Source organism: Dermacentor albipictus, chromosome 1 (assembly GCF_038994185.2).
Source record: "Dermacentor albipictus isolate Rhodes 1998 colony chromosome 1, USDA_Dalb.pri_finalv2, whole genome shotgun sequence".
NCBI lineage: Eukaryota > Metazoa > Arthropoda > Arachnida > Ixodida > Ixodidae > Dermacentor > Dermacentor albipictus.
Genome location: NC_091821.1, coordinates 119,597,083 through 119,624,492, shown reverse-complemented (window position 1 = coordinate 119,624,492; position 27,410 = coordinate 119,597,083). Strand labels below are relative to the sequence as shown.

The 27,410-nt window shown below is 44.1% G+C and overlaps 1 long non-coding RNA gene across 1 annotated transcript in view; it reads left to right on the top strand.

Moving 5' to 3' along the window:
• The window catches only part of LOC139055647 (uncharacterized), a 42,260-nt gene extending 15,052 nt beyond the window's left edge, over positions 1 to 27,208 (top strand). Inside the window, exons 2-4 of the long non-coding RNA XR_011511904.1 lie at positions 9,196 to 9,420; positions 13,626 to 14,070; positions 26,986 to 27,208. This is a non-coding gene — a long non-coding RNA (uncharacterized lncRNA). The remainder of the gene's footprint in view (positions 1 to 9,195; positions 9,421 to 13,625; positions 14,071 to 26,985) is intronic.
• Positions 27,209 to 27,410: the final 202 nt, after the last annotated feature.

The window sequence follows — 27,410 nt, the reverse complement described above, 5'->3', positions numbered from 1 at the left end:
GTCAACAACTTGATGTTGGTTGAGTTCTTCTCTACTTCATTGTAATATTTTTAAGCATTGGTGACAGTTAGCTTGGCAGTTAAGTAGATACGTAACACAACTCTAAAGCCTAATGGAAACGAAAGGAAAAGAATGGTATGACTTCTAAACGCACTGCCCCCTAGCATTCTAAGTGCAGCAGAGGTAACGAGCGTGTAATGTCGCACTTCCACGACATTTAGCCGAACAATGTTTTTCATGGCTCACTTAAGGCAGCTTTAGCTTTGTGTAGCCGCACATCAGCGCCAGGACCTGACGGAATTTCCTACCGAGCTCTGTGTCACCTGAGGGAGCGAGCGAGAGGTGTTCTTCTTGAGGTTTACAATGAATCTTGGAGAAATGGCACGCTACCAACAACCTGGAAGACAAGTCGCCTTGTCCCACTGCTAAAGCCTGGCAAGTCGCCGTTGGAGCTCTCATCATATCGCCCGATCGCGTTGGCGAGCTGTGTGGGCAAAGTAATGGAGAGGATGGTCCTAGGACGCCTGGAGTGGTACTTGGAGTACCACAACACCTACCCAGATGCCATGGCGGGCTTCCGACGCGGTCGATCATCGATCGATAACGTCGTCGACCTGGTCACCTACATTCAACATGAGAAATGCCGTAAGCGTCTCTGCGCGTCTTTATTCCTCGACGTTAAAGGGGCGTATGACAACGTTACGCATGAAGCCATCCTCTCTGCTCTCGCAGAGGTAGGAGTGGGTGGGCGGATGTTTCAATGGATACGGAGCTATCTATCCATGCGATCCTTCTTTGTAAGCACGGAGGAAGGCCATACTTCTCTACATTATAGCTACCGCGGCGTCCCCCAGGGCGGTGTACTTAGCCCCGTGTTATTTAATCTAACACTAATTGCTCTCCTTGAGCACGTGCCAGCCACAGTCAGGGTATCAATGTACGCGGATGACATCTGCATATGGACATCTGCAGTGACACGCCTACAGCTGCGAGCGAGAATCCAGAAAGCCGCCACACAAACTGTTCTCTACCTTCGTAATCGAGGCCTGGAAATTTCCTCAGAGAAATGCGCACTAGTGCCATTTACGCGCAAACCCATGGCCAACTACAGTGTAATGATAAATGGCCAAATAATACGACGGGTCTGATCGTACAAGTTCCTAGGTGTCATAATCGACAGGGACTTGTCATGGAGCCCACACGTATCATACATGAAAAAACGGTTGACAGGCATCTGCCACCTGTTCAAGTTTTTCGCTGGCAAGACCTGGGGAATGTCGCCAAGTGCGATGTTGCAACTGTACAGGGTGCTTTTCCTAGGATTTCTGCGATACAGCTTGCCAGCAATAAACAACACTGGTAAAACAAATCTACGCACAATACAAAGTCTTCAGGGTCAAGTGCTCCGGATCTGTCTAGGCCTGCCTCAGAGTGCTTCAACAGTGGCTACGATAGCAATCGCTGGAGATCACCTTGTCAAGACCCACATTGAAATTGAAGTACTCAGGACCCATATAAGGCATCTGACCAGGACTCCTCGTCACCACTTGGCCTCCCTAACAGCGGACAGACCACACACATCTTTCAGCCGGACGATAACCGCATATGACGAATCATTGCCAGCTTGTTTTACCCCGGCTGCGAGACCTTCGATTCCTCCATGGTGCCTCGCTCAGCCAAAAATCAACCTCACAATACCTGGTATCTCGAAAAAAGCTGATCTATCATCGCCAGCCCTTAGACAGCTCACGCTACTACATTTGTACGAGAACTACAGTGATTCTACGCATATTTACACTGATGGATCTGTCCTTCCAAGTAGCACCGCGGCGGCAATCGTCATACCAGCGAAAGCTACAACAATCAAGTTTAAGACAACCCACGCGACAACATCGACGGCAGCAGAGCTCGCAGCGCTCTTTACTGCCCTTCATCACATTGGTGATGAACCACCACATAAATGGACAATATTCTGCGATTCGAAGGCGGCACTGCAGTCTCTACTGTCACCTCTACGACGTGGACCGCACGAGCAACTACTATTCCATATTACAGAGACTTTGCAACATATAAGTGAAGCAGGCCATGAGATAACCTTTCAGTGGCTTCCAAGTCACTGCGGGATTATCGGCAATGAACGGGCGGATCACGCTGCCCGCTCAGCCCATACTGAGGAGCGCTGCGTCCCGATTCCTCATTCTAGAACTGACGCAGCACGGAAGCTCCGCCTACTTGCTCGGCAGTGCACCGCGTCGCAATGGAATGAGCCACATTTAAGAAACACGCGACTGTACTCACTTGACCCAACATTAAGTCTTCGAGCGCCATCACAGCTTCGCCGTAGAGACGCCACGCTTCTATATCGACTTTGGTTGGGCGTTGCCTTTACTCAAGCCTATGCATTCCGCATAGGGATGACCGACAGCCCAACCTGTGACCACTGCGGCCATGAAGAATCAATTGGCCATATTCTGTGTGCCTGCCCGCAGTACAGTACACAGAGGGCATGCCTTCGCCACGAACTTGACAAACTGGACGAAAGCGCTATCCGAAAAAAGAATTCTACAACATCGAAAGGACCTACCGTCACAGAAGAAGGCCGTGCAAGCGCTATTGCGCTTTTTGCGATCTACCGGCCTGAGTGAACGACTTTAACTTGAACGCCTTTTTGTGTGTGTGCCTCCATGTGTGCGTGTTTTTTTCCCTTTTTTTGCGTTTTCCTCTCTGTCATCTTTCTAACCCCTATCCGCCATCCCCAGTGTAGGGTAGCAAACCGGAGACTCATATCTGGTTAACCTCCCTGCCTTTCCTCTTCATTCTCTCTCGTATGGCTCGTAGAGATGAAGGAAAACGAAATGAAATCGCAGACACTGCACTCTTTACTGCAGCGGCTGAAGACGAGCGTAGGTCGAGTCGCGTTATTTCCTTGATGACGCACAGAGGGCTAGCGCTTCCGGCAATAGCCCGTTAGTGGAATGGGTGCTGCGCTTTTGCGATATTACAGCAAAGCACACAAGCAATTTGTCGAGAGGGTGGCGCTGTTTCGCGGGGCAAATAAGCGAAAAGGAGGGGCACCCACAGGGCTAAACGACCAAAGGAACATAATGCGAGAAATGAATGCCGACTTATGCGACCTAGTAGAAACACTAGACGATAGTGGAGTCTCCGAAAATCACAGTGCGCTACAGTTTACGAGGTACTCATTTCGAAAACTTGGGGTTACTCTTCTCTTACAGAATATGATCCTCGCTAAAGTATCCATTGCTTAATTGTCTCGAAACTTGCGTACCATCGCATGAAAACATAATTTAATGAAGAGGTGGCACAGGAAGCGTAATAAACAAATAATGTGGTCATTGCTTGTGATTAGCCATGTAATATTAGTGAAGGTTAACAATGTCATGAGTACGTATGGGTACTAAGACGTAGCTGTGCTTTGTTTAGAAAACTCCCGTTATAGGCAAAATAATACCGATTTTCCTGATGGACAAGACAACATTTCAAGGACTCAGAGTGGTCAATTCAGCTGGACATTCGTGAAGCTATAGGCCTGAGCCTTAATCGTCAGCATAATCTCTACTAGATTTTTTCACCCGTTGTGTCGTTTCAACCTTCATGTTTGTTTGCAGGTAGCCTGATTACTGGCCTTCGTCCTCTACAGTAGTGTCTGCTGTGGTATCTGGAGGAAATGCAGAACGTCACCACGCTGAGTCTGTGTGGAGCTTGAAACCTTGTAGAAATTAAAATGTGTTTATGTCACAGAGCAAATAGTTTAGTCTTGAGTCATCTTCTATAACTCACGAGCGACAGTGCAGACCCTGATGTCGTCACGTACGCAGGAACAACTCGTTGTGCCCATCAAACGCCTGTGTATCAAAGCCTGGGAACAGCGTGGGAACATTGTATGGCTGTGGTTACCAAAGATAGACTTTGAACGCGGCATTACACTCCCAACGGGACTGAAGCTTGGAACCGCGGCACATTCTCAGCCCGTGGCTGAGAAACCTGCGCGTCAAGCGTCACGAAGGCACTGCTGATCTGCCTGAGGGCTACAAGTCTTCACAAAACTTACTAAACATACCTATTGGGTATGGATGTGTGCGATTGTATCTGCTGTTTGCGTGTTATGTGATCATGTATAATCATAATTGTCACCCATCACCTGGAGTAGCATGCCCAGTGATCAGCCAGGCTAACAAGTGCAGTGCATCATTAAACCTTGTATCTTTCTCCATCTCTCTCACCGTACGTACAGAGAGAGAGAGAGAGAACGAAAGAGAGGCAAAGAAATGGGTAAAACGCAGACGAGTTGGGTCACGATAACTGTCCGGTTCGCTTTTGTTTACCGCGAGAAGCAGAAAGTGTAGAAGAGCTGACGACAAACGAAATTTTATGTATGAAAAGGATCTGTCCGCGCAAACGCGATAAGGTGTGCGTGACGAAGATCAGGCTTTTACACCTACCCGATACTTTCGGAAATCTCATCAGCGCTTTCTGTTTTCCGTTAGAGGAAGGTTGTGAAACTTTAGGTCTGAACACGTAGAACGCTCTTTCTTTCCGTACTGAAACAATAAATGTCATACGGAAGTGTACGCAATCGTCTTTTTGCACCAACTTTACATTCACGACAGCCAGCAATCATGAATGCGAATCTAAGCCATCGACAACACATGAGAGATAAGCAATGCTGTACTTTGAAGCGTGTGAGGCAGAGCTTAAGGTGTGGATCCGGGGAACAAAATCAATGATATAAAAATTTAAAGGAGGCGGAACTCTACTGGGCAAAATGAGCACGGTGACGTTTAGGTAGATAACTGGCTAGCAGTGAATGTAAAAAATGATATCTTCGCAGACATCACAGTGATTCCTGTGGGGCTGAACTCATATACGCGTTCTGCGACAGCAGCAGACTGTCATAGCTGACACCGCCATCTTCTCAAGAACTTTGAACTTTGAGCCCTGAAGAGCATGGAGGTTACCGAGTGAGTTTTGTCGTAATCAGAAAAAATAAACCTAACCACCATTCGCCTGAACGCGCTCTAATTTATCTGTTATGTATTGTTGATGAGGGTCCCAAATTATACAAGCACACTCTAAATTTGGTCTAACAATGGTAGTGTATGCCTTAAGTTTAATATCTGATGCAGCATCTCTCAATTTACGCCGTAACAAACCAAGCTTGCGCTGGGCTGATCCACATGTGTTTTCGACGTGTTCATTCCAGTTGTGATTACTAGTGATTGTTACGCCAAGATATTTCGGAGTTTTCTTATTCGTAACTGTCGTGGAAACAGATTTCTCAAAATTGATTTGCATATGCCGTTTTTCACACCAGTTATAAATTCGACACAAAGCATCATTTAGTTGTTCTTGATCAGAAACGCTCTTAACGTGGCAAAACAAGAGGCAGTCATCGGCAAACAACCACACTTCAATCATAGGATGTACATCAGTAGCGATATCATTATTATACAGTAGGAACAAAATTGGACCCAAAACCGACGCCTGAGGTACACGTGATAATACAGGAAGGAAAGAGGAGCACTCGCCATCTATTTCTACAAACTCTTGTCTGTTGTGTAAGTAAGCCTGAATCCACTTAATAATTTTTGAATTTACATTATACCCATAGAGCTTTTCAATTAGCTTGCTATGGCTAACCCTATCAAATGCCTTTGATAAATCCAGAGCGATGGCGTCAACTTTTTCGCGACATTTTAGAGCTTCTGCAAAACTGTGTATTGTTTCAAATAATTGCGTAACAGTTGACAGACACCTTCGAAAACCATGTTGTTTTTTTGTAAAAATGTTATTGTTTTGATATATATTCTACTAACTGTTTACTAATTATATGCTCTAAGATTTTGCAAGCCGTACAAGTTATATATATCGGACGGTAGTTCCCAATGTCTAGCCTGTCTCCAGCCTTATAAACAGGCACAATCCTCGCTAATAACCTTTGACTTGGTAATGCACCATTTATTAATGACAGAGAAAAGATTTTAACCAAGAAACATGCAACCCATTCACAGTATCGCTTTAAATGCTCATTCGGTATTTTGTCAGGACCAGGAGACTTTTTTACGTCCAATTTTAGCAACATGTCGACTATATCTTCTTTAGAGATAAAAATGCTATCATTAGTATAGTCCGCGCATTCTAAATCTATTGCAGCAGTCTCATCTCTTCGGCTGAATACAGAACCCAAAAAAAAGCGTTGAATTCTTGGGCAATAGTTTGGGGATTGTTGCACACGGCGTCATTTACAACTATTCCATTGATTGCGGGCTTTGGTCGGGCAACGTATCGCCAAAATTTTTGAGGTGATGTTTCAAGGTAATTAGTCAGTGTAGTAGCGAAAAAACACGTTTTGGACGCTCTTAATTTCTGGCGAACTTGAGTGCTAAGGGGAGATATCCTCTGGATTTTTCGGTTTTCGTGGCCGTGCTCTACGTAGGTGACGTTTTAAATGTATTAACTCACGAGAAACCTATGGGTTGCTTTTATGTGAACGCTTAACTCTTTTTGGTACAAATAGAGATAATGAACTGGTCACCACCTCTGTAAAATGACTCCATAATTCATCTACATAATTTTCTTCCGGCATACGGTCTAAATCCAATTCTAAATAATCTAAGACGGCCGTATCATCGGCTCGCTTAAAATTATAGACATGACCTATCCGATTTTTATTTAAACATCTTATATTTTTTAGAGTGGCTACGACCATTTTATGGTCCGAGATTCCTTCCCCCACTTCAATATTATATTCAAACGTACTCTCTGATAAGAATAAGAGGTCTAAAAGGGCACTGGAATTTCCTTGAATTCGCGTAGGTTTCTAGACCACTTGAACCAAGCCGTGTTTCACCATGATTACCAGCATAAGTTCCGCGTGTGGCCTCTCAAGTGTCCCAGGGGTTCTTGCATCCCAATTTACCCCCGGTAAGTTGAAATCACCCGCCAAAATAACTTTACTTCTATCTGTAATTATTGTCAATAAATGCTGATCAATCTTCTCATTTCAATCTTATCAATTCCCATCATGACATAAAATGAGAAAGAAAGGCCTCGATACGACTTTGGGACGTTTGCCGCACGGCCATGTTTTAGCACAGGAATCACAACTGATGGCTTCTATTCAAATGAAGTTTTGCGAGAGCCTCCAATCTTATTGGATTCATCACCTCAGGCACTGTGCTGATGCGACAGATGAAGTGCATGACTCAGATCTTCAAAACAGAAATTTGCGTTACAGACATCGCGCCTTGTGCTTTCTTCCAGAAGGCTACGTGAAGCTACAACTGCAGGTGTCGCTGTTGTAAGAGCAAAATAATTTGCTAATCTCTCCATTAGCAGCGCTGCTGACTGATTTGTAGCTATGCACGAAATTGTACACTTTAGAGCTATTTCGAAATATTTCGCGGGAACGAAGCACGTGTGGGACCTACCATATCTTCTCCATGTCACCATCAAATTTTAGCGAGTTGCAGAGCATTGCTAAGAATTTCTGCGAAGCTCATAAAGGTGAATTCGAGGAACTGCGTCCAGGTAGTTTTAAACAGGGCATAACCAGCTGTGAATGTTCTACTCTACATTGTGCGCGCCATCTTGCTGCTCACTGTTACAAAATACATTAAACTTGAGAAGTTATTTCTGAATAGACCTCCAAACAGTGTAGTGCTTGATGCCGCTGCTTAAGTGGGTGAGTATGCTGTTCTTTTCATTCAATTCCGTGAGCAGCCGTAGATATATAACTCAGCTTATAATGGATTATAATCTGAACAAACGTATAGCCTCTGTACAAGAGGGACCAATATGGAGAGGCCATCAGAAGCTAAAGTTTGCGGCTCATATTCCCACACAAACTGTGTGCTTCATGTCAGCAAAGCAAGGTTGAGGACACCCGTCCCACTCCAAGACAAGTCAGTGAGCCGTTGTTCAGCATTTGGAGCTCATGTTTCATGATGACTTCATAGATCTCTTCACCTCGACCATCTTGGGGAGGCACCCTCCGTAATAGTGGAGGCTGCCTCCAACAGCACGAGTCAATAAACTGTCTAAAATAGCGAAGTGTCATGAACGTGCGAACCATAAGTACGCAGTGGCTGCAGTTATGAGTGTTCCGATGAAACAACAAAGTTAAGGGTAAAGATGGGAAAGTGGAATCGCATATGTCTCAGCTGCCTACGACAGGGAAACTTGTATGCATGGTCATGTTTCGAGGCTTTTGAATGTTCTCTTTGCTGAGCGACTTCTAGAGTGTACCTGACATAGATACACAGGGCGCTGTGCTGTGCGTTCCGATGTACTGGCCAGCAGTAAGGGTCGTCTGAGACGAACGTAAGTCTCTGAAAGAGCTTTGACATCCGTACAAGCTCAAGGTTCAAATGTTTGAAATAGCCTCTGCCATGCGCTATTCAAATACTGTCGGTTATAATTTCAGATTTATGCCTCTCTTTATAAATTGACCAGAACATTCTAACTATTACAAATATGTTCGAATAAGGGTTCCTACTTTCACTTCCTCGCATTTAAACGGTAATACATAATTTTTAAGTATCATCTTTGCAGGTAAACTTTTCGCCCCCTTGTTTTTAATTTATAGAGAAATAAACTCAGCCAACTTTCCCTGTTAAGCTCTCATGATAGTGACAGAAAAATGGAACATATATATGGAGCATCACTCGGCTCTCACGACTGCTCCTTTACTGCACGAAAAATCAGCACCTAAAGCAATCGACGCAGTGTGGGAAGAATTGAAAAATAATGGGTCTGAGCGGCACCGGCGAGGCATCAGTAGGCGCGGGCGCAGCGTCAGCAAGCGAAGCGAAAGAAAATTGAGGCGCCAAAAAGAAAACGCCGGGACCGACTTTGGAGTGGGGAGGCGGCGTTCGAGTACTGTGCTATAGAGTAAAGAAAGAGTCGAAAGAAAGCCGTGAAGTTCGCGTGTGAAAGCCTGTAGTTAGGCGCGGCAGTCTGGGCTGGAAACTGCGAAGCTTCGTGTATTGCTCGTGCTGGCACTTTGCTGGCGTGAGGCTCACGCTTACGTCTAGACGCCATTGTTACGGGCGCGTCGCGTGTCTCGTCCCGTTGCTCTTGTCACGGTTGCGTGAACATTTAGGTCCTTGTACAAGCTACAAAAGACATGCTACGGTTCAGCGACAATTGTTCGATTAGAGTGCACGTTCACAGGTGTGACCACGAGTGGCGTCGTCTTCTTGACACCTGTACGAGTGTGCGTGCCGTGCAGACGGCCTCGCGAATCTCTCGGGCGAGCTGGCAGGTGCGGCGGCCACGCTGGAGAAGCGGGGCACTCTGGCTGGCTGGGCTACAGGTCCTCAGTTGCATGGACGCCGGCGCTGAGGCTGGAGAAAGCAGTGTCCCACAGACGGGTTGGCCGAGAGCGCAATAGAAATGGTGAGTCCAGAACGTGTGGACAGTGCCTGGAATTTCGGCACTCGCTTGCGTGTTTGTTTAGTGATAAGTATTTCTCCATATTATACGATTCTAAGCGCACTAACGGATGTTGACGAAAGCTACTGAAATTACGATCTTCCTCGCTAGCTGGCAGTGTCTCCATTGGGTAGATGACCGCATTGCTTGCACAGTGTGCACTATTCAGCACTGATTTCAAAGCTTTAGAATAACAAGAAAGGGTCGTAGCACACAGACAAGCTGTTCACGAAGGCGTCTGTCGGTTGCTTGCATACTCAATCTACATGTCTTCATCCTCTTCCCTAACATTCTCAGCAGTAAGCATCCTTTTGTGTATTGACCCTGCGGTCACATTAGTCATATATTGTAGAAACATTTGCGTAATTTGTTATGAATTGCGACAAGATCAAACCATAAGAAACAGCTATATGTATTTTAGGTGGTGCCTAAAAAGTTATCAGCGCCAGATATGTCATTTTGATGACGGCGCATCCCGATGCTGCAGCTCACAGAATTTTGACTTCCTTGCGTTCCGTTAGGAGGAGACCAAATTCCACAACGTCAACACGTACGAGACGCGCAATAATTTGAAAATTAAGCTACGACATCTGCTGTCACGTGACATTAAAACAGCCCCGATTTGGTGCCCTCACAATCCATAGCATCACTGGGGACTGGTGCTTGATTATTCGAGTCTTTTGCCTCACCGAGCTTCAGCTGACCATTAGACTAACGTCTTTACTATTCCAGAGGTATAATGCAGCCGTCAAGCTCAGCTCAACTATTTCCGTTAATTTCTATTTAAACGATGATTGCGCGATATACATATATGTAAGCAAATTTTATTTCTCAATTAGTAGTTTTGTTGTACGATTTTCCCTAGATATGTTTAATATTTGCAGCTGACTTCTATGAAGAATAAAAAAATGGGCAAAATTGATATTCCTCTTGTGTTTTTGAGACGAAAATCTGCCAAGTCCTATTGATGCGTCATTGCGGTTCCGGTATGCATCCCGAGGCGCATTGTTGGCTAAAATGAATTAATACTGCTTCGGCGAGGTACAATACCTTTCAAAATAGGTTTAGAAATTGAAAACTCCAGATTCAATTCGGGTGTAAGTCCCCCAGGTATTCTGTCACTTTATGATTCGAAGTGTTTACGGTGACACAAGCAAGAAACTGTGCACGTTCAGTCGGAGAACAAGATTGCAACACGACAAAAAAAAGTACACTTAGGCTGGCAAATCATGTTGGCACAATGCATTGAAATTAGGAATGGTACATTATATAGTAATGAGAAAAAATACAGGACACATGCTGTTATGTCATTTTTTTAGTCCTCTTCTTTCTCCTTATTTTTTTTGTCGTGCTACAAATTTCAACTAAAACATGGTACACCACTCCACTAGGTCAGCTACGTGAATCGTATAACTCTGCAATTGTCGCAACTGCTGAACCACGGCTTGTATGTAAGAACTCCTGGCACGGACAAGTTTGTGTCAAGACAACTGAACTAAATTGCATGATTCAAGAGTTAAATTTATGTCGTACTTCTTGAGGAACTATGCTTTTGCGGCGGAAGAATGGATTAAATTCTGGGCCATTTAGAAAGTGACGCCTAAATTAAAGCTCCCACCCTGTTTGGAATGAGATTTAGAATAGAGAAGAGCATTACAGCTTGCACGATTCAGCTTCAGTTGAATCCTGCTCGCAGTTGTCTTGCAAACAGCTTCAGCTTGCATCAACTACATACTATTCCAAGTCCCATTTTGTTATCGGCGAAGCCACTATTTCGCTAAAGCAGCGTATTCTCCTTAAAAAGCCCCCCTTCTCAAGGTACGACCATTAGACATTTTCGTTGCTGATTTCACATATTCCTGGGCTTGATATTTCACTGTCTGACTGTCGCGGTGTTGCAGTATCTATAGCAAACAGTGCAACTGAGGTTTCGAGGTCGTACCAGCTTCTGACAGAAGTTTCAACCACAGCACTCACTCCATCGTAAGCAAAGAAATTTATGCAGAAAATGTGATCGGTAGCGTACTGATTAAAGCCCTTTCTGTTTTCACGACATTTGAGTACCTTGAGTACCAGTACCTTTGAAAAGCGAAATATCCTCACTTGCAAACACTAGCTCGTGAGCCTGCACTGTTGAGTGGACAAAAAATTACGATAATCATGTTAATTCACTCTTAAAAGCAAGAGGTCCGGACACCGACCAAGATGGTTTGAAAAAGTTATTTATGTTTAATAGTTACTTGCGTTGTGAACAAGGCTCCCATGGGGAGCCGAAGCACAAATAACTATTTTAAATCATTTTGGTTGGTGTCTGGACCTCTTCCTGTTAGATAGATTATCGGGTTTAACGTGCCAAAACCACTTTCTGATTATGAGGCACGCCGTAGTGGAGGACTCTGGGAATTTCGACCACCTGGAGTTATTTAACGTGCACCTAAATATAAGCACACGGGTGTTTTCGCATTTTGCCCCCATCGAAATGCGGCCGCCGTGGCCGGGTTTCGACCCCCGCCACCTCTTGCTCAGCAGCCTAACACCGTAGCCACTGAGAAACCGCGGCGTGTTCTCTTCCTGTTAGGTATGCATCATCCCGACCAGACGGGCTTCCGTCATACTCTCGACTTCATGTTAATTTACGTTAGCATAGTATGGTATTCTGTTACAAGACTCCACATCATGCACACTTTTAGTTAATACATAAGGTTTTAATGAAAACTTTTTTCGAAGACAGTGCTTTTTTTGGCGAGTTCTGATCGATTTAGGGTTCATGGAGTCTGGGTATCTAGTCCCTTTCGTCTCAAAAAATAGGCAATTTCACAAAGACACAAAGGAAAATGTAAAAGGGGTCAAAATCAAGCTGTGAACGAGAAAATTCGCCGACAATTACGATACTCCCAAATAAGAAATTTCAGCGCAGCTGTATGCGTGTTTTCATTTCGCGATATTTTGGCTGGTGGGGACAATCATGTCTCGTGCGGCACGCTGCAAACGGAACGAAATTTGGTGCCACTGCCTCGATAATCTGGGGATCGCGAGAGGAAGCGCGTGGGTGACGTCTGGGCGCGATTCACAGCAGCTGCCGCAGGCTACCTCCGCTCATGCAGCGCTTTGCTTCCATACAGATGACGCGCATGCGCCATCTCACAGCCATCGTCACAGCAAAGCCTCTCGTCCGCAGCACTACGCTTTTCTTCTCACGCTTTCGCAATACCCAACTCACCCGTTTAACTCCTCGAACTCCTCGAGCTTCACTGTCGCCTATTTTCTTCCTCCCCCGCTGCGCTCCGCGTGTGAACTGGTCTTTCGCTGTGCTCGTTCCCTTGGTTACGGGCTACGCCGAGGGACGACCCCAACGCCGACGCCCGCCGCAGGAACGGACACCTAAGAGCTGCGCTCTAAAAGACCAACTTAGCGCATAGCTATGTATGGAGCAGATATAATGCGTAATTAGCAAATAACGGCCAAAATGAAACCCGGATATGCTAGTAGAAACTGTGCGAGCCTAAAATCAAAACCAGAGGTGCGGCTGTACTGATTTCCGGACCGTACTCGGAAATAATGCTGCTAGAAATTGGAGATGATCCCGAGGATTAATGCAGTCTAAAAAGAAGGAAAGTAATGTAAAGAAAACTAAACGTCAAGTAAAGGGCTTTGTATAGAAGCAACGTGGTGCTATAGCAGGGTAAGGTGGTGTGGAGGAAGGTAAGGATACTCAGCACTGTTTGACATCGCAGAAGGAAATGCATGTCTCCAGAGGGAGCCTCTAAAAACATGGAGCAACGAAACACGTGCAACACTAATGCAATCTGGAAGACCATTCTTGCCTTTCTTGAATGTCAACTGCTGTTCACTCGCATTTCTTTTATTTCAAAATTTTCAGACTTCGGATAACTCACTATGGTGCGCACAAAAAAAGTAAAGAAAGAAAAATGTTTGATTGACTCTTGCCACAACGTCATCACTTTTGCAATGAACGCCTTGTATCTTGGGTCCGTGTCTTCTAGGGGGGGGGGGGGTAAATGCGAATGCTCACTTCCTTCCAGCGCGTCTGTAATTGCAATCTCCATCTAGAATGACATGCTAGACCAACCGCTGTATAGGCAAAACTGACTAGAATAATTTATTAAGCCAGCAGTTGACTCCCCCTCCCGTTTTGTTCTCTCCCACAGTTTCGCACAGTGATCACCCTTCTTGCCGCGGGAACCGCGCTGTCCGCGTACCTGGACGACGAGAAGCCTTATGAAAGAAGCGAAGCCATGCGCCTGGAGCGCGACTCGCCCTACCACTTCGAGCGCGATGTGCCGCGCCCACGGCTTCCGCCGCGGTACTCGGCCGAGCGAGGATGGTTCAGCCGCAGCCTGCCGGCGGGCAGGGCGGCGCGCGTTAAGCCTGGCCCCATCTACATAATCCGCACGCTAAACCCGGAACCGGGTTCCGGGCAGCAGGAGACAGCCATCGAGCCTTCACAATGGCAGGCTCCACCACTGGTTTACCGGGCGGCGCCCAAGGCCCTCTCGATCGCCGAAGGCAGCAACGTGCAGTACGTGGTCTTCGTCGACCGCAGCGCCGTCCCCATCGACGAGCCAACGTTGGTGGACGCCTACCACGGCCGACGTAAGAGGGTTCACTTAGTCTTGCTTCGGCCGCCTAAAAAGAGGCTTTAGCTCTCGGGCTCCTACGAAACACATGGTAACGGCGAAACGGTTTTTCTCGATAACCAGTGAACCGACTTTGATGGAGTTTGTTGAATTTAAATGAATAACGTAAAATATGGTGACTGCAACAAACGTATTTGTTATTTAGGTTGCCAAGTTTTTTTAAAAGAAGATTGTTGAAAATTGCAAAATTTAAGAAAGCTAGACTTTCATGTTTACGACTGAGTAGCTCAGCAATTAAAAACGATATCCGAATTTTGTAAACTGAAAATAATAAGTAGATATTAAATTATGGGGTTTTACGTACCAAAACCGCTTTCCGATTATGAGGCACGACGAAGTGGAGGACTCCAGAAATTTCGACCACCTGGGGTTTCTTAACGTGCATCTAAATATAAGCACACGGGTGTTTTCGCATTTCGCCCCCATCGAAATGTGGCCGCCGTGGCCGGGATTCAATCCCGCGACCTCGGGCTCAGCAGCCAGCAATAATAATAAATGAAAAACGGATAGAATACGTATATTATACACCACTCTTAAATGTACCACAATATATTTGTGCGTAAGCCTTTTGCGAAACCCTTGTAAACGTTGTGATAATTTCACGTAAGTTCTAAAATTATATTTGCAAAAGATTTGTCCACTTTAGGTGGATTAACACATGCAACTTACACAACTACGATTCTTTTTTTTGTGTGCAGAGTTGCGGATTTGTAAACATTGTTCTTCAGTTTCATTACCGATTTTTGTGAGCTCATGTAAAGGAAAAAAAATAAACGAGGCCTCAAATAAATATTCAGCTTACTAGGGTCACCACAACTTAACTTTGTCTCTTAATTGCTACAAATTTCATGCAAATCGGTTCAACAGACGTCCCACAATAATATTTCTGCATTTTACATATATATTAGGAAAATCGCCGTTGACCCTGAGCTAAAGCTTGCGCTTATAAGTCATAAAGGTATTGAGGAAGTTGAAGTGACGATAGATCTGTGAACGTAGAAAAATGAAGGCTTTGGGCGCAGCCACACTTCCCAAACGGTTGTTCTTGTATATTGTGGTGGAGGTAGATGCAGGCAATAGAAATTGGAAAAGGCTCAAAGAATGAAGGAAAGTGGAAACTACTAGGAAGCCGTGTTAGTGGGCCTTTCTTTAAAGGATGCGTCAACGACGCCTTTTATCTTTTCGAGAATCAGTAGACGGATAGTCTGAGGCGGAGCAAGGCGTTAAAAGCAGGCAGGACTCACGGCATGCATGCATTGGCAGGATGGCAGGGGGTGTTGAGATGAAAAGTGGCAGCGCCACCGATAAGTTCACAATAGCAGTTCCATATAAACCGGGTCATCATTCATTTCATGGGCCCGTACTTTACTCTCTTCGATGTTCGTTACTTTTCCTTTTCATTTTGGAGGAAGATACATCTTAGCCGAATTTGCTTCTTGTATTGCAAGCAGAGAAGTCTCAAGCTGGAGCTGTTTGCCCTGAGACTGTGTGTCTTTCGCCCATATCTTGACTGATTGCTACAGCGTCTTGGCCCTTCGAGAAGAAGAATGTGTTCACACGGATAAATAGGCGAACTGATGTACATTCTTCATGGCGACATCCACCATTCGGTAATTCGTAACTAATTTAATGATTCCATAGGAGCGATGACACCTTTAAACTCCGGACTGATTTAATGCGAGCGAAAAGCGAAAATACCTTAAGGTTCGTAATTGCGTCACCCCTCAAATACCCTCGTTAGGGCATAGAAACCGGTATTAGACCGAAGCGCCGAATGACTCCGCACGTTGTGTGCACCAGACACTGTGGAAGCGGTAATAAAAATGACGTGGTAAGAAGCAGAACGAGCACAAAGGACTGTTTGCCGTCATAACAACGCACCACTGTTTTGCTTTTGCTGCTTTGTAACGCGACGCAACGTTGGGCTATTTCCCATTCTGAATTTTGAAAGATAAGAACAAAAATATCAGTGGATACGTGTCGTTCTATAAACCGCGCGACGTGCGTTGGACTATCGAACAAACTTCAGTACAGTTGTGCAGTTTCAGGTTATCCTTCCCCTGGGGTAGGACTGAGGTAAAATTGCGAGTTCAGTGTGGCATCACTCGACAATGTAAGCACTGCTTCATATAAAGGGGTTAAGTTGACTTTAACGTGGTGTGCGCCTGGCAACCGCCAGGCAGACATGGAGAGATTGTCAGTGCAGAAATTGAAGTGTGCGCTAGGGCAGCATGTCATTCAACAACACTGCTCGTTGTTCTGTTTTTGTACTGCAGTTCTATCTGTAAAGCTTTGTACGCTTGAGGGCAAATAAATCAATAAATAGAGTCAGAAACCACCCTAAGGCAGCATCATATAAGGCAGCGTACAGATAATACACGTAAGTCCTCGATGATACATTGACGCATGTGGGTCGTCCATGCAGTACTTAGTAGGTGCGCACACAGAGTATAGGCCTCGGAAGAAGAAAAACACACGAACTTACTTTTATTTTCTTAAACAATTCAATGTTTACCGTTCTCTAAGGTCTACGAGAGTTCATCTACTTGTAGTTTTAAGTCAAACCCCGATCAATGTGTTCCATCGAACTTGCTCGCGTTGTAGCGTGAAACGTTCTGCGGAGCGTTTCGTGGAACTACGAACTCTTCAAAATGTAGAGGTACTGCCTGGGGCGATAAACAAGACACCACCATTAGGTCAATGAAAGCAGGGAGGAGAGCGAAATGGCACAACTTATCGAGGCAGAGCTTATCGGGATGCTGTTGCTCCAGCATTACACAAGTTCTATAGTTGACTGATGCCGTGGTTAGTAACACCATATGGTCAAGCGGCGACAGAAGAATAATAATATCGCTAGTATAACAAAATTCTTACGGCGCCAACTGTCTGCTTGACTGTCAACCAACGAAAATGAAAATATATAGCTATCGCATATAGGTGGTCACACGGGCGCACCGAGTTTATGCTGAAGTATACTTCGTACTAAGAGGAAACGTCACTAGGACTTCTTTCTTGGAATGAAACCCACTGAACTAATTTTGAGGAGGTTTCTTTGATTGAAAGGTAAACGTTTAATTTTACGGACTGTTTGAAGTAGAATCGTGATTCAGCTAAGCAGTTGGTTTAGAAAAATTGCTGGAAATCACACACACACGCACACGAAAACTGACGCATCAAGCTTGCAATGCTGTCACTCAGCAATAAAAACGATATCGCAATTTACTTAGATGAACTACACCTGTTACGTATCTGAAGCACATAAAAGCGATTTTTTATTCATCGCTCTCAAATTTACCACTGATTTCTGAGTAGGACTTTTCTGCAGTCACCTAAGGAAAGCAACAATTTCATGCAAACTCTCAAGTAATTAGAATTCTTGTTTGCTCAGGGTTGAACAGACACAGTTTACATAATTGTGACACCTGTTTCTGGTGGGAGCGTAACGGAATTCTAAAATTTCCGCTTAAATTTTTTAAAGCTTACTGTTTTCGCCAAAGAAAAAAAATGCTTACGTCCTTTCAGAACTATGCGTTCAGGCGTAAGCAAAATGCAGCTTCCGCTCACAAATGCAATATGCTGAGCTCGAGGTCATGGGTAGGATCCCGGCCGCAGCGACCACATTTTTATGGTGGCGAAACATAAAGCTCTCGCGTACTTAGATTCAGGTGCGCAAGTTAAAGAGCCCCAGGTAGCCAAAATTAATCCAGAGTCACCCTTTACGGCATGCCTCATAATCAAACCTTCGTTCTGGCAAGTAATACTACAGAGTTTAAATTGTTTTTAATTTCAATGCGACAAATTTTAGACGTAGAGTCTAGGTGGTTGTTTAATAAGTGTATATCTTTTGTTCAACATGTATCTGAACAGCCGAACCCAATCTGCCAGAAGTAAAGCGCTTTCTTAAGCTAAATGTGATTGAATAGCCATATGAAGCGTCTGCCTATTCTGAAGTTATTTTCTGCAATCTTCAATAAGGTGCCGAGTAGACAAAAGCTTAAGCAACACGCTTAGGTATCTATTGTGTTTAATGCCATAGCCTCATACTTCACTCTCATCAGGATAACTAATTTTACCATTACAAGAAACAAAACGTCCGCACTAGCCACGCAAACGGCATCGCATGTGTTCTTTAAATGAGTGCAAGTAACAAACGCTGCAATTACATCGGTATGGCGGCAACCTAACCCGACCCCCCTTTCACATACATTCTTCTTGCACATCACGTACGTGCGTCTACGCAAGGTCCTTATATGAACTCTTACATAAAAGACTGTTTTGCGAAGGAATTTCACAGCATTCATAATTAACCCGGCACTCATTCTCTAGTTCTACGCACAATATCCACAGACCATCTGATAACTTCGGTGTGCAGTTGGGGGCTCCAGTTCCTCCAGCACTGTTATAAAGAATTTTGTTGGCTAGTTATTCCTGTTAAATGATTAGTCGAACAATGTCCATGTTTTTTTTTTACAGCGAAACTTTTGGTCTCTAGTTGGTCGGGAATTTTCGCGGCGCGTCCTTGCGCAATAAAGAAGCTAACTTCAGCAACTGAATTGAAAAGTGCATACATCATTTGGTATCACGCATACAGCATACACAACATGGGGCCCTATAACGTAAAACTATTCCAATATGTTTCAATTCCAATCTCCTGACGTCAAATTTGCGTAACCACCAAAGCAAGCACCGGGCGGTCACCCGCAGGGTTGTCTGAACAGACCACTCAAACGCTCTCCTCGTTCATAAGAGGTCACTTTTTTTGTTTGAAAAACGAATAACATTGCCTACACTAAGCGGCTTGTGGTATCTAATTGGCTGAGAAGAGGCGAGGAGAAAGCTCAAGTGGAGAGGGATTCGATGGGGCCGAGCCACTGCACTGAAAGTCGATAAACGGATGAAGAGGGTGGTGCCGGCGTCTACGATTGGTCGGCTTTCCCTTACTTAGCTTGCGGTGGGTGGTCTCTTCCCCGTTTCCCGGTAAAGATAACTGTTGTGACGTGAGGTGTGACATCACTACACTTTCATATATTAAAAAACCAGCCCAGCAGCTGATTTCATTTTTGTTTCAGCACCGTTATGTGTAGGCAACTCATAGTTGGGACTCTCTAGGACCAGCGTCAATACCAGGAGCGGCAAAGTTAAAAGAAATGGCAATACGACCAGCGGCTACGTGCTGGCCAACTGAAAGGACATGCAATAAACCATTGCATGTCCCCTCAGCAGTTGTAGCGGTGGTTTCAAATTCCTTCTGTGGATGTGTGCATACGCAGGGCCGGGATAGCAAGTCAATTTTATTTATTGGATTGATTTTTTATAGGTCATAGCCTTAATTCTCTTTCCCAAAAATGATTCATTTTAGGCCGCAAGCTATGGCACCAGAGCCACATGACTTGCGCAAAAATTAGCAAAATAAGCATTGTGAGCTTCGCAAAAAATTGTGCGTGAAGTGTGTGCTAGCTGTATTCGAACCAAATGACGCTGATCAAATTTCGAGAGAAAAAGAAAGAAATTTGTGTCGTAAGACACCGCTCACGTAAGCAACGTCGTCATTTACAGTCTCAGCACTGTTATGCAAACGTTGAAACAAAGTATAATTGATGAATGTATTCTAGGAAATATTTAAAAGCGCTCAATCGTTAGGGACACTCAGGAAAATAAGGGTGAGGAAGCGATTTCCACGTGATCTTTGTTTGCGATACTTTTTTTTTCTTTTTCCGTTCGCCCTTGCATATTATCCGTGTTATCCCGTTTTCCCTTTGACGCAAGAGAAGCTTGCGGTAACAAGGTAATGCGCAAAGTCATGAATTTAGTAGCTAGCAACCTATCACGAGGGGTCGGTCGTTTTCGTGTGTACGCGATGTATGTAGTGTATTCGCGAAATGGCGAAAGAGCCACCAGTTGGTACAGAATACCCGGTAGCACAATATAAATAGAGAATCGATGATCAACCACCTAATTCGATCTGTCAACCATCCTGCATGCTACAATTGTCTTCGGAACGGCTGCCATTATGTACTTTGCGTTTGTGGGGACGAAGCAGCCCGATGAAGTTCCTGCGATTGACGTTCCTCGTTCATTTCCTATTTGTACACGCCCGTAACTTCCGCAAGTAATAATGCTTAATAGCCACAATTGCAAGTTTAAAAGGTCTTGAGCGCTGTGACATGCGTGTTGCAAAAAGAAGAATGAAAATTTGTGAAATACAGAAGTGAATATAAAATCATAATTCTTCCTATTTTTCATATTTGTATTACCTCTCTGGAGAAACAAACAACAAAACTCGCAGGTGTAATTAAATTTCTGGCAAACAGCATTTTATTTTAGCGTTTAAGATGAAATGTCGTCTTTTTATTGAAAGAAACTCCATACAATATTTGCCTAAATGCTGCGATAAGCGTGACCTAAAATGTAAGGACACTAGACATTGGCGCAAATTGTGCAAAATTTTTTCTAGAAGTTGCGTTATCTCTGAACAGCCTTATAATAAGTCAAAATGTGTTCTATAAACCTTGTTCCTTGCCTTTACGACATTTTGTTTACTGAAGGACAGGCTTCGCGTACTGCCGAACAACCACTGTGTCACCAAATAACCTTCTCTATGTCAAATTCAAAGTACTGTCTCTTCGCATCCCGAATGGCTTAAACGGACAAGTCTAAAGATGCTCAAGATTCAGATCATCGCGAGTGTTCTGCCTTTTTGACTGCTTAGACCCTCAGGTGGACAGGTAGGTGCAAATATAAACCAAATGGAAAGCTCTTGCTCAAGTTGACAAAGCTGTATAGCTGTATGGTGTTTGGAGATGTTGGGCAGAGGCACTACAAATCGCCATCGATATGCGAAATAAGGTTTGCTGCCCACTATGTGCCCGATGTTTCAGCAGATACATGTACATGTTAGTCACTATTATTGTCTGTAGTTAAAAATGGATCTATAATGGCGTTTAACATTGTAAATACTACCTTCACAGTGTGAGTGAACAAAAGGCAATCTGTCGTTCAGATAGTTAGCTAATGGGAAGACAGTGTAAGCTTGTGTCTGTGTGCTAGCGAACCTGAAATTAGGACAGTCTATATGGAGATTCTTGTGAAAGCTGAAGAGTCGACGGGAAATTAGCGCAATTTCCTTGTAGCAAATTCTGAGAACTGTTAAATTGATACATATTTGGTGCACTAAAAAGATAAGACACGTGTAGGCAACAGTAAGGGCACAACATTTTAACTTTTGATTCTGAACTGAAAGTAGGCTTTAGGTGCTTAGCACTCAACCACCCACCACAGCAACGTGTCCGAGAACTGCAACACGTTACCGATAAGGATAAACAAACTAATCCTTGATGCACTTCGTGTATCCTCTCTTGAGTAGAGTTGAGATATGAAAGGAAGACGGGCACGACCAGGACACTTGTCCTGTCTGTAGCGTTTGTTATTGTCTGGCCTGGTAGGCCTCGTCTTTGTTTCGCTAATGATGATAAAATAATGTTAAAAAATAACGAGTGATGAAAGAGGTCATAAGAGAAACAAAGGGAGATTGACGAGGCTGGGCCCGGTAGGCTATCCTGTACTTGAGAGAGGGGAAAGGGGATTGAAAGATAAGAAGGAAGAGCAAAGTTCCCACTTTCCAGTGTGCACACACAATCAAGGGTTTGTCGTTGAGTCACTCACAAGTTGTCATTTAGACTGGTGCATATCAAGACATCCAGCAGCGCTTTTGTGGCTTTGTGTATAGCAGACACACGAGGACACCGTCCAAGATCTTCTCTTCTGTGAAAAGCCTCTCATCTAAGTGCCCTAAAGCTGTCTGGAGGCGAATATTCTCATTTTCGTATGTTGGGTAGTCACACAGGAGAAGTTTTATCATTTCATCTACACCTCATGCGCTGCAATTGGCCCTGTCCGCCATTCTAATTAGGGATGAGCAGGCGTTCGTAAAAGAAACTCCTTGTCGCAAGCGGCACAGTAACGGTGGTTATTGTCGAGTAAAACCAGGTAAAAATTGTAATCTTATATGGGGGTCCATGGCATATAGGCGCCGGCTGGTGAACTCCGGTGTTCTACAGTTTCTTAGAGTGATATTATAGGCAAAACCACCGAGGTGCCAGGCGGCATCCGTTCTCGACAATGGCATGAAGCTGCTTTCACATTGTCCATGTGTCTCACGGTCAGCTTTTTCGGTACTTTCATTACCATTTATGTTGCAGCGGCCAGGTACCCACTGAAAGATAAGTGGCCTCGATGCACTACTTTAAGGTAGTGTAATCGTATCTCTGCCACCAATTGTTTGTGTGGGCCACGACACAATGCTGATGAGAGTGATTGCAGGGCTGCGTTTGATTCACAGAATATAGCCCAGTGATTTGGTGACTGTTGATGTACATAAAGCGCTGCACTAGGGAGGGCGTTAAGTCCAGAACCTTTCGATGTTGTTACGTGACTGATGTTGAACTTTTCGCAGATTCACATAGAATATCCACCGCATCAGGAGAGCTGGTTAGAGTCGAAGAGGCATCTGTATAAATCTGAAGTCGATTACAGTAGGAATCATGCCGCAGATGTAGAGCGGCTGGTTTCAGGGCAGAAGTCGGCAAACCGGATTTTTTCCAACTTTTGGGAGGGAGAGGAGCTCATGTGGCTGTCAGAGACACCAAAAAGGCCGCGGTGATCTTGCTGCAGGTGTGAAATCGGATAGAAGACAGGAATGGCAGGAGGGCGCGATGCAGATTGTCCAAGGAAACCACCCGCACGAAGAGTATGGGGGGAGCCAGGGCACAAAAACGAGTAGAATAACTGCATATGCTGTGGTGGTTGACCAGGCATGATTGATTGTCTATACCAGAAATGCGTGGAAGCGCCTTACCAAATGTGAAACAGGAGAAGGCAGAACCGTAGAGTTAAACTTTATGCACCTAATGTCAGCATGTCCTATGTATAGGAGGCCAATTAGAGGATTATAGCCTTTTCGAGTTTGCCTAGGGGCGCCACCACAGATATACAATACCAAATGCTTTGTTTTGTGACTTGGGTCGTGTTGACTTTTGGCCATTGTAGGAAACATCAGGGTGTGTCTACTAAAAAGCACATGCTAGTGCTTATAAAATATTGTAATTGGAACCACCATATATTTCAACATAGATAAAAAGATATGACGTTTATAAAACGTCCAACGCAGAAAAAATGCAACAAGACACAGGTCCAGAATATATGTGGACACCATCCCGGGAGAAAGAATGATGAATTATTAAGGAGGAAATTGTGGCAAAGATGGATTTTGGTGCCTGGGCATAGTTCATTGGGGAAGACAGCATTGGTGGGTCCGGTAATTCCATTTCTCCGTTAATAAGCTTTCAATTCGGAAGCAAATTATGCTGCGTCAATTTTCTATCCAGTCATTAAAAAACTCTACGGAATATCAGCACATTTTAACCCAGCAGCAGTAAACTCAGTCAAACGCAGATGCTTGAACTCAAATGACTTGCCTACTCTTTCGACTGACGACTCTAGGGATTCACTTACACAGCTTTACTCATGACCACTCTCCTTCGCGTGTCTTTTTTTGTGTGTGTATGCGTGTGAACATGAAACCACGGCCATTTTTAACTTTTTTTGAGTTTGTGAACAATCTTTAGTCTAGGACAAAGACACGCTCACAGTACCACTTCGTCGTATTGAACTTGGTTTAACCATTATATTTCTGTCATACCTAAATGCGTCGACTATTCACAACAGCGACGTGGTTGTCTACTCACCCGTTTAGTTTCCGTCCACCTACATTACTGTATTCAGCTACATTACTGTATGATATTTTCGTGTTAGCTAAATACCATTTGATTTGTTTTTCTTCTTTTACATTTTCTTTATGACTTCGTTTTTTTCTCTTAATAACCTATGTTTTCAAAACTATTCTTTTCTTGACCCTAGCAAATTATATTAAAATTGTGCTCCGTCTTTCTCATTGAAATATAATTTAAGTTCTTGTGTTTTAGCTATCCCAACCTTCGTCGATCAACGAGAATGGTCATGTGTCTCCCACTCATGCGATTGTAGACTATACTTACGTAGGTGCCCCGTGAATTCCAATCTTGCCACGCGTCCGGTTGTACCAGCTCTGTGGCAGCAAGACAGCGCAGCAAGATGAAATTATATAGAATCTCTCTGTGCCTCAGCCTCGTGAACAGTTGGTTACCACGCATCAGTTTTCAGTGTAGCGCCGTGCAGTCGCTAAGCATGGTGCTCTGTCGCTTTGGTTAGCTGAATACATGTGTGTTTCTATCGCTGCTCTTTATAGCGCAAATGAAAGATGCCCTGACCACAAGCGTCGTAGATGCCTCATAAGGTGTAATGCTCTCACCGAACACAGTATCACAAAACAGTACAGCAGCGTTTGTGGCATGATTGCATTTTACACAAAACGAAGCTAAGAAGGTTGATCAAAAAGCATCATAAAAACAAATTGGACAGGTTATCGTAAACCTGCATAATACACCATCTCTAGAATTTTGCAAACTCGGGTGTACTGCCAGAACGCTCTTTTGTAAAGCACTTGGACAACGGTAGAAACAAGAAAATATTGCATACACTTTTTTTCTTTTTGTTTTGATTGCCCTCCTCTATGCATTTTTCATGCATTCCCTTCCAACTCCTAGAGCAGAGCAGAATGCAAGCGGTCATATGCACGCCGGCAAGGATGTGTCCCCTTTCTCTCTTTTGTAATCCGGAATATATACGTAGAAAACATGACGGTTAACAAATCGTTTGCCCATTTGGACAGGACTGCGCCACTTGGCTAAACCACGCATAGCGGCAGGGATAAAGGCAGGTGTTTATGAGGAGGAGGAAATTAGATGCAGCACGTCTCTTATCGCACATACGTATAAAGGAAGGGCATACATGGAATGATAAACAGCTCCAGCACGTGCAGCGCCCTTTGTGTTGCATGATGTAGCACAACGAGTGTGTGTCTGGAACGCCGTTTGGCTTAACCTTAGTACCTTCAACAACAACATGCAATGTTAATTTCACGTAAAACACGTAAAGGTCACTTGTATATTGGTACCCTTTTTCACAGTGTACTATTTTCTTTTAGCCTCTCCACTAAACAATCGCTGCATAATCGCTCTGATATCTTCACTGTCATTTTGAAGCGCAATTTCATTGAAGCGCTCGAAAGTTGAATACAAAGTCGCAGGGTCAGTTATTTACTGCGGTGACCAAATGCGAGCGGGACTGCAAGTTATATAAAGAGGGTCATGGTGCTGAAATTTGTGTAGTATAATGCATCACTGGACACTGAAAATAAACTCGTCGGTGATAACTCTTACGCCCGCAAAGTCCCAGAGGTTCTTTTTGAGCGTAAAAGCAAAAAAAAACAATAATAAAACGCATGCTTCGCCTGATTTTTGTCCATCAATCATTACTGGCGTTTTCTGTTTCGTTTTGATTTTTGTTTTGTTTCCTTTTGTTTTCCTGATTTTTATGTTTGGATTGAAGATACAACCAGGGACCAAAAACTTTCTTTAAGAAAAGCGCTACAGGTCAATTGTTTTATGATTTATACATTTTTTTTCGACACCGTTTAGCTCATATTGCCGCCAAGGCAAACGTTGCGCCAATCTAAGTGACAATGCACTATACTGCCTGAACGCACACCTATTCCGCGCTGTGTACATAGGTGCTACACCACTTACTTCACTCTTCGGTGGATTTTTGAATAAAAAACAAAAGGCCAGTCAGTAACTGTTGACATCGAAGAAAGACAAGGTCTTCTTGGGCACATTAGTGTATCATGTGTTTTGTAGATTATACTGCAGTACCATTTAGACTGCACTCGCCATGGTCAATTTATTTCAGGCGGCAACACGCATACGTGTACTGTTTTCTTCACCAAGTAAGGGAAATTACTGACGCCTTCATTTACCACCATACTTAACTCTTTTGCTAAAGATGGGTGTGACTACCTCGAAGAAAATGGTATCATTGTTTCAGTATATATGTTTGAAAATCCAACATCCCGCTTAAAGCTTTCCTAAGTTGCATGAGGCAGCGAAAAATTAAAAATGCCTAAAGATATTATTAGAGTAGCCTTCGTTTGCTCGTCTGTACACAATGCACGAACAAAACATGCAGTGGCGATCAATAGCTGTTCGAAAGGACTTGGGTATAGATGTCAAGTGACTCATTACCCTGTAAAATGCTATGATAACCTTATTCAGTTCGCTAGGAGGTCGCTCTGTACCCTCTGAAAAGAAAGAAAGACACACGTCCGTAGAAAGAAAATATAATGTCGCACATCTTTTCTACCTTCAAAGCCCGCTATACCTAGCCCCGGCAAATGAGCGGCGCCAACTGTTACGATAGAAAGGCGCAGTTTAGATCCGCCACCTTCTTGTCCTCACTTCTGTCTGGTAGCAAGCCACACGCATAGATAATAATTAAAAGCACCGCGATATTAGATAACAAACTCGAAATATTGACACGGTTCAGATGCGGCCTTTATTTTCGAAACAGTGAAGTGCTTTGTCGAGTAAGCTGCGGTTGGCAATAAGCTTGGCCTTGTGTTAGGTCTTCTTGTTTTTTCAGAGCCGGCATCATTAGAAAATATGCTGAAAAGGAACAAATGTTAACCAAGCGCCCCTTAACAGCGTATGTGCGAACTATGAGCGTAGTTAGTAGGAAAGTGCAATTGTAAACACTGCGTAAAGCCTACGTTTTATCGCTGTCGTTCTTTTTGAAATCTTCTCTCAAAGAACCTTTGCTTCAGTTACTGGACAATCATGTCGATGCCGCTGTGAGAGTTTACTGCCCGCGTATAGTTAGTATGTCCAGAATCATCGAATACGTGTGTTTGTAATATTCTGCGGTTTTGTTTATTTTACAGTGCGGAAACTTCACCGCTGGAACCCGGAGCTCTACAAAGCGAAGGCTTAAAATACCTTTGAGCGTTCATAGCCCCTTCATCAAATCCAGTAATTTATTAGTAGATCGCAGTACCTCGTCACCTATGCTTTAGTGCAAGAGGTGCGCAAACCGCTCATGACTCTGAATTCTGTTACGCAACAGGTGTGTGTATTAGAGCTTCTTGAGAATTAATAAAAAGTGAAATAAACGGACACCTTCGCTGTATGTGCACTCACTTGCGGACCGTTGCAATTAGCAATGCCTTTCTTTGCTGCGGAAACCTCGAACATAAGAGTGACACGTACACCTGCGCATAATATCTCATCACTGTATTATTTGCGTGCCTGTACATCTTTGACCACGTTGCAATCACGTGTAAGTTTTCATTTCTTTGACTCAATGTGT